Source organism: the organism of the source record quoted next, unplaced genomic scaffold, assembly GCF_019419815.1.
Source record: "Pyrus x bretschneideri cultivar Hongxiangsu unplaced genomic scaffold, Pyrus_bretschneideri_v1 Contig4, whole genome shotgun sequence".
NCBI lineage: Eukaryota > Viridiplantae > Streptophyta > Magnoliopsida > Rosales > Rosaceae > Pyrus > Pyrus x bretschneideri.
Genome location: NW_025999723.1, coordinates 1,268,643 through 1,276,300, shown reverse-complemented (window position 1 = coordinate 1,276,300; position 7,658 = coordinate 1,268,643). Strand labels below are relative to the sequence as shown.

Here is a 7,658-nt window from a genome sequence, read left to right as displayed (position 1 = left end):
GGAGATGGAGTCTGCAGCTTGGTGGGAGCAAGAACTTCGTATGTTAACTCCAGCTCAGAGGACCGATTGAAATGTTTTCAAGGATGTGTTTCAGAGGAGATTTGTACCCCCTGAGTATATTGACCGTAAGAAGCAAGAATTCACTGAGTTGAAACAACGAAAGTTGACGGCTAACGAGTATTATCGTAAGTTCACTGATTTGTCTCGTTACTATCCTGATGTCGCTGGTAATCCGGCGGAGATGCTTCGTCGTTTTCGCTTGGGCACTAAGAAGAAATGGCGTTCTATGGTGACTACTACTCACTGTGAGTCCTACCAGGAGTTCTATGAGATATTGTTGAGGGTAGAGGACTCTGAGAATATGTCAAGTGATAGTGACGAAGAGAAAAACGGCAATCAGAAGAAAGACGACAAAGGAAAAGGTCAAACATCGCTTGGGCCTCGCCAAACTCAGAACTTCAAAAGGGGTGGTGCCAGTTCGAGTTCGTCTAGTGGTGGTTTCAGTGCCTCTGGACAAGGACGTGGAGGTAGGTTTTATGGAGGTGCTCGAGGCCAGAGACAAGGTGATGGTGGTCGAAACCGAATTCCATTTTGCCGTAGATGTAATAACCGACACTTCGGCGAGTGCAGGCAGATTAGCGGTAGTTGTTTCACGTGTGGACAGGTGGGACATAGAGCGGTGAATTGTCCCCAGGGTCAGCAGCAGAAGCCGCAGCAGACCTTTATGCCGCCACCTGCACCGATTCGGCAAATCCAAGGTCCGAGTAATTATGGTCAAGCAGGTAGAGGTGGTGCCTATCACTATCAGGGTAATGCTGTTCCCTATGCCCCGGGACCGTATCAGTACCCCCAGGACCCGTATTCACAAGGTGGTTATCCCCCGTATCCCAGCAACTACATGCCATATCCTCCAGCTCCGATGGGTGGTTCTCAGTGGTACCAAGGAGGACAGTATCAGCAGAGTGAGAATGCCACTAGTAGTGCAGGGTCTTCGAGACAGATGGGTCAGCCCAGTCAGGGGCGTGGAGCTCAAGGTCGCGGTGTTCAAGCGAGCAGAGGTCGTGGTGGACGACAGCAGGGCCAGGGGCGTATTCACAATATTTCCCTGCAGGATGCTCAGAACAACCCGGATCTAATTATGGGTACGTTAAACATTCTTGGTTATTTTGCTAGAGTCTTAATTGATTGTGGAGCTACACATTCCGTTATTTCTCATACATTTGCTCAAGTAACGCAACCTCGCCCCACACCTCTAGGGTACGATTTAGAATTCGCTATGCCTAGAGGAGAGAGATGTGTTGTAGATTGTATGTACCCAGGATGTCCAGTGATAGTAGAGGGTGTTGTTATGCCAGCTGATCTTATCCCGTTAGATATTGTCGATTTTGATGTGATTTTGGGCACGAATTGGTTGCACTTCTATCGTGCTAACATTGATTGTTACGGGAAAGTAGTTACATTTCACCGTCCTGGATTACCTGAGGTTACCTTTGTGGGTGAGCATAGTGGAGTAAGACACGGTGTTATTTCGGCTTTGCGAGCGAAGAAGTTGTTGTCTAAAGGTTGTCAGGGGTATCTAGCTCATATGGTGCTAGAAGAGACCGTTCCTAGCAGAATTGAGGATGTGAGAGTGGTTAGACATTTCCCTGATGTTTTTCCTGATGATTTACCTGGTTTACCCCCAGATCGAGATGTGGAGTTTAATGTTGAGTTGCTTCCAGGTACTAATCCTATTTCATTAACTCCTTATCGTATGGCTCCTGCTGAGCTAAGGGAATTGAAAGTGCAGTTACAGGAATTAGTGGATAAGGGATTCATTCAGCCTAGTACTTCACCTTGGGGCGCTCCAGTGTTGTTTGTGAGGAAGAAAGATGGGACTTTGAGGCTATGTATCGACTACAGGCAATTGAATCAGGTGACGATTAAAAACCGTTATCCATTGCCTCGTATCGACGATTTGTTTGATCAGCTGAGAGGTGCTTGTGTATTTTCTAAGATAGACTTGAGGTCTGGGTACTATCAGCTGAAGATTAGTAGGGATGATGTTCCTAAGACAGCGTTCAGGACTCGCTACGGTCATTACGAGTTTCTGGTTATGCCGTTTGGGTTGACGAATGCACCAGCAGCTTTTATGGATTTAATGAACCGGGTATTCCAGCCTTACCTGGATAGATTTGTTATTGTCTTCATTGACGATATTCTGGTGTATTCTAAGTCCAAAGCGGAGCATGTTCGACATCTTACTTTGGTGTTAAAGAGGTTGAGAGAACACCAATTGTATGCTAAGTTTAGCAAGTGCCAATTCTGGTTAGATCAAGTTGCGTTTTTGGGGCACATCATTTCTGCTCAAGGTATTCTGGTTGATCCTCAGAAAGTTGCAGCTGTGAAGAGTTGGGAGCAACCACGAACCGTCACTGAGGTGAGAAGTTTCATTGGTTTGGCGGGATATTATCGGAGATTCGTTAAGGATTTTTCGGTAATTGCCTTGCCACTGACGAGGTTAACAAGGAAAGACGTTAAGTTTGAGTGGAATGATAAGTGTGAGCAAAGTTTCCAGCAGTTGAAGCATTGTCTTACTAATGCACCTGTTTTGGCACTCCCGGACGATAGTGGTGATTTCGAGGTTTATAGCGATGCTTCCTTGAATGGTCTGGGATGTGTATTGATGCAGCATGGTAGGGTGATTGCTTATGCTTCGCGGCAGTTGAAACCCCATGAGATGAATTACCCTACACATGATTTGGAGTTGGCTGCTATCATCTTTGCGTTGAAGTTGTGGAGACATTATCTTTACGGAGAGAAGTGTAGGATCTTCACAGATCACAAAAGTCTTCAGTATCTCTTCACCCAGAAGGAACTTAATCTTCGTCAACGGAGGTGGTTGGAGTTGCTCAGCGATTACGATTGCACGATTGATTATCACCCTGGTCGTGCGAACGTAGTGGCCGATGCACTTAGCAGGAAGTCACATGGCCGTATCAATGCGTTGTACGCTAGTCGTATTCCTCTTTTGGTGGACTTGCGTGCTACGGGAGTAAGGCTAGAAGCAGAAGATCGAGAAGTGGCATTACTTGCTAATTTTCAAGTTAGGCCAATCTTAGTTGATCGGGTGCTTGAAGCTCAGGTAGCTGATGAGCAAATTCAAGAACTAATTCGAGCTCGAGATCAAGGAAGGAGGCGTGATCTCAGAGTTCGTGATTCTGATGGCATGTTGATGTTAGAGGGTAGAATGTTCGTGCCTAGTAGTATGGAGTTGAAAAAGGAAATTCTCGATGAAGCACATATCTCGGCTTATGCCATGCACCCAGGGGCAACTAAAATGTATCATACTATTCGACCATTTTACTATTGGCCGGGTATAAAAAGAGAGATAGCTGAGTATGTGAGCAGTTGTGCTATTTGTCAGCAGGTTAAAGCAGAAAGAAAGAAGCCGTTTGGATTGTTGCAACCGCTTCCCGTTCCAGAGTGGAAATGGGAAAATATCACTATGGATTTTGTGTACAAGTTGCCGCGTACACATAATGGCTTTGATGGCATTTGGGTGATCGTTGATCGGCTCACTAAGTCGGCACATTTCATTTCAGTGAGAGAGAAGTACTCTTTGAGCCGGTTAGCAGAATTGTTTATCTCGAAGGTTGTGAAGTACCATGGTGTCCCTGTAAGTATCGTCTCGGATCGTGATCCACGATTCACATCGAAGTTTTGGATAGCTTTTCAGGAAGCTTTGGGTACGAGACTACTTTACAGTACGGCATATCATCCACAGACGGACGGACAGTCCGAGAGAACTATTCAGACTTTGGAAGATATGCTGCGAGCATCGGTGTTACAGTTCAGTGATGTTTGGCACCAGCGGTTAGATTTGATGGAATTTGCTTACAACAACAGTTTCCATTCGAGCATTGGCATGGCGCCATTTGAAGCCTTGTATGGTAGATCTTGTCGCACTCCGTTGTGTTGGTGAGAGGTTGGCGAAAGAGTCTTAGTAGGCTCGGAGATTGTCGAGGAGACTACTCAAAATGTTCAAGTAATTAGGTCTAACCTGAAAGCAACTCAGGACAGACAGAAAAGTTTAGCAGATCGACATGCTACGGACAGAACGTATGAGGTCGGAGATTGGGTGTTTTTGAAGCTTTCACCGTGGAGAGGTGTAGTGCGGTTTGGAAAGAAGGGGAAGTTGAGTCCCAGGTACATTGGACCGTACATAGTCACAGAAAGAGTTGGTGAAGTAGCTTATAGGTTGGAGTTGCCTCCGGAGTTGGCTAAAGTACATAACGTTTTTCACGTGTCTATGCTCCGACACTATATTGCCGATCCGTTGCATGTGATACCTTCTCAACCGTTAGAGATAAATCCAAATTTAACGTACGACGAGGAACCGTTAACGATCTTGGATCGGAAAGAGAAGGTTCTGAGGAACAAAACGGTGAATTTGGTGAAAGTTTTGTGGAGGAATCACTCGGTTGAAGAAGCGACATGGGAGACAGAAAATAGGATGAGGAATTTGTATCCTAGATTGTTTTTCGATCACTAAGGGTTATATGAGGTTGTTTTGAATTTCGGGACGAAATTCTATTAAGGTGGGTAGGTTGTAACATCCCGTCCCGGAATTATTAAAACGTACATGAGAAATTACAATTTTACCCCTAATCTATTCGTTTACGTGTAGTTTTGTGTTGTGTGGTGTGTAGGACCACACACACACACTCCTACACCTCGTCTCACTCCCCCGGGATTCCCTCATTCCCTGTCTCTTCTCTGTCTCTTCCCTGTCTCTCTCTCACTCTCCCCGAGTTTCTCTTCTTCTTCTTCATTCAACACACGGACATACACACAAACACACTCAAACCTTCACCAATCAAGAAACCAAGACCACCATCGTGTTCGTGGAGCTGAGAGGAGTCCAGTGGTGCCATTTTCAGGTAAGGATATCGTTGTTTTCACGTCGTTTCGACGAGGTTCGATTTGAACACTGTTCATGCAAACCTAATCTAGCTTGTTTTAGGAGATTCTAAGCTTGTAGTTGTGTTTGTGAGGTCCCAAGGAGCCTCGGAGTGGTTCGTTGGACGAGTTTGGACGTCGGGAAGGCTAGGTTCGAAGTTGGCCGAACTTGGATCGTTGTTGCAGGTGAGATTCCTTGATTTTTAGGCCTTAAAACTAGTCTAACGTTGTTCTACTAGTCCTAAGCTTCATTTTGGCTTTTGAATCGTGAAAAATGGTTGAAAAACGAAGGAGAAAACAAAGTTTGAAAAATTCCCAGTTTTCCGGCGACGGCGCCGGCGACGGCGACTGGCCGGAGAAGAAATGAGAATATTCCGTTAAGTTTAACGGAATATTCCTAACGACAGTGACGGCGTCAGTTAAGGTTAACGGAATATTCCGTCAGGATAACGGAATATTCCTGACGGCGTCTGTTGACACCGTCAGTGTGCAGTGCACGTGGCTGCGCGTGGGGGCGCGTGGGTCCGTGACTGTTCAGGCGCGTGGGGGCGCGTGCGTGGTCCAAAAATTATTTTAAAAATATGGGTGTGATCCTGAGGTTGTGTAGTTCACGTTGGTATATTCAATTGTCCAATTTGAACAATGTATGAGAAGTTATTACGAGAAGTTGCTTAGGTGCTTTTAAATTAACGTTTTCGTAACTTTGTCGCGTATAGGTGATTCGTTTTCCGAAGACGAGCGTTCATACTCGAGGCAGGGGGGCTACGACCCTTCTAATTATCAGTGAGTGGGCTTTTGTTTTCCGTATATACCTATATACATATTAATTCCCAGAAATTAAATAGAAAAGGTTAATTGTTTTATGCCATGCATCATATGAATATTGTTTACTCATCATCGCATGTATTAGTAACGGCATACATTTATATATGTGTATTTGGTGCTGTGGACGCACAGGTAAGTGCCAGGTAAGTGGTATTTATGTTTGTATGCAATGGTAGTTTGAGAGGTTTAGAGAGCTCATAATCTGCACCCCCGGTGTTAGTGCTCCCGCCCGAGGCCAGGGCCCAGCCTTCACGTGTATGTTCACCAGCACCGCATGCTCGCCTTGGATCCAAGATAGGTGCAAGCCTGTCGTACAGACCACATTAGGTGGTTCCGACTTGTAGGTGACCCGCGATTTATCGCCCAGCTTCACGTGATCGTAGCACTAGAGCATACATATATACATTACACCCAGCCTGTCGTACAGACCACAGTAGGTGGTTCCGACTCGTGTGCAGATTCAGTTATTGAGTTGAGAGTGGAGCTCTAGATGCAGCCGTACAGGTCACGTTAGGTGACTCCCGGCTGCTAGATTATATATTATTGATGTGATTTACGCTTGAGCATTTATATTTGATTATGAGATTCTGTTGTGGCATATTCTCAAGCATGAATGGCATATCATGGAGCATGATTGACATATCTATACATACGTATATATGTTCATTTTCTGGGAAGTATACAGGTTTTACGGCGAGGGGTTAGAATGTATTTTGCTAAAGAGTTTTCAAAGAACTTTGTTTTTGCCCACTCACGCTTTTGTTTTGCGCCCCTCCAGGTTCTAGTGGTCTAGCAAGTTCGGTGGTTTACCCCAGAGGGCATCCCGGCATTTCTGACAGACATTCACCATTGTAGGGTCACCTTCGGGTGTAAATACGTCGTATCTTTTCCTTTGGACTGTTGTAGACTTGCTCTGAATTGTGTCTCACATACACTAGTACTTTGTATGCTTTTAGGTTTTTAATTATTCGTACTTTTATATTACTATCTTAATAGCTTCCGCACGCGCACATGGCTACGTCACATTCGTGTGACGGCCAGCACTCCCTGATCTCGGTCGGGGTGTGTCATCATACCTCAATGATCATGTATACTAAAAATCATTCAAATCTGAAACTATATAACCGTTGGAATAAATTTAGTGTTTCTTTGTAGAACCATATTAGTCTATTTTTTTCGCTACAAATGAATTTCTTAACGGTTTTTGAATTTGTCTAATGTTTTGTAAGGATGGTCTATAAATGTTATACTAAAGTATAAATTGTTTGGATTGTTGAAATAATTACAAAATGTTTTGTAAGTATAAATGTTTGAAATATATATATAGGATCCGAGGATAACTATTTTAACACTCAATTTGAAACATTTTCTTGTGGTTCTATTAACCTTTTTAATGGGACCTATAATTGAAGATGTACGGCAGTTGTTGTCATTAATCGCTAGAGCTGCTGCGACCCACATCCATCTCCAAGCCAACGACATTGCTCATAGACTTGCCCGTTTTGCTTTCCACTCCATTCTGATGTGACTGTATTTAAGTTGTTGTAGTCTTTAAATTTAAATAATAAATTATGTTTGACCTATAACCATTTGACCCCCTCGGTTGAAGATTGTTTTTTGTCACATGACTATGTTTGACCTATGACTCTTTGGCCCCTTAGTTGGAGATGGTAAGAAATATAGTCTAGCGCTGTTCATTAAAATATTAATTTCTTGAAGGGTTATAAGGCTAAAAGGAGTAATTTGGCATTCCTTTGGTTGGAGATGACCTTAGTGTTTCGTTTAGACAAGCATTTTAAGTTCCTGGGTAATGTTAGGAAGATTAAATTTTTAGACTAAACATTAAAAACTAAAAGACATGGAAGTTGATGATTGGTTTATTACTTAAACGT

At 43.9% G+C, this 7,658-nt stretch overlaps 1 pseudogene; it reads left to right on the top strand.

Annotated features, from left to right (window-relative positions):
- Window positions 1-286: 286 nt before the first annotated feature.
- LOC125468956 lies at window positions 287-4,534 on the top strand (annotated as a pseudogene).
- Window positions 4,535-7,658: the final 3,124 nt, after the last annotated feature.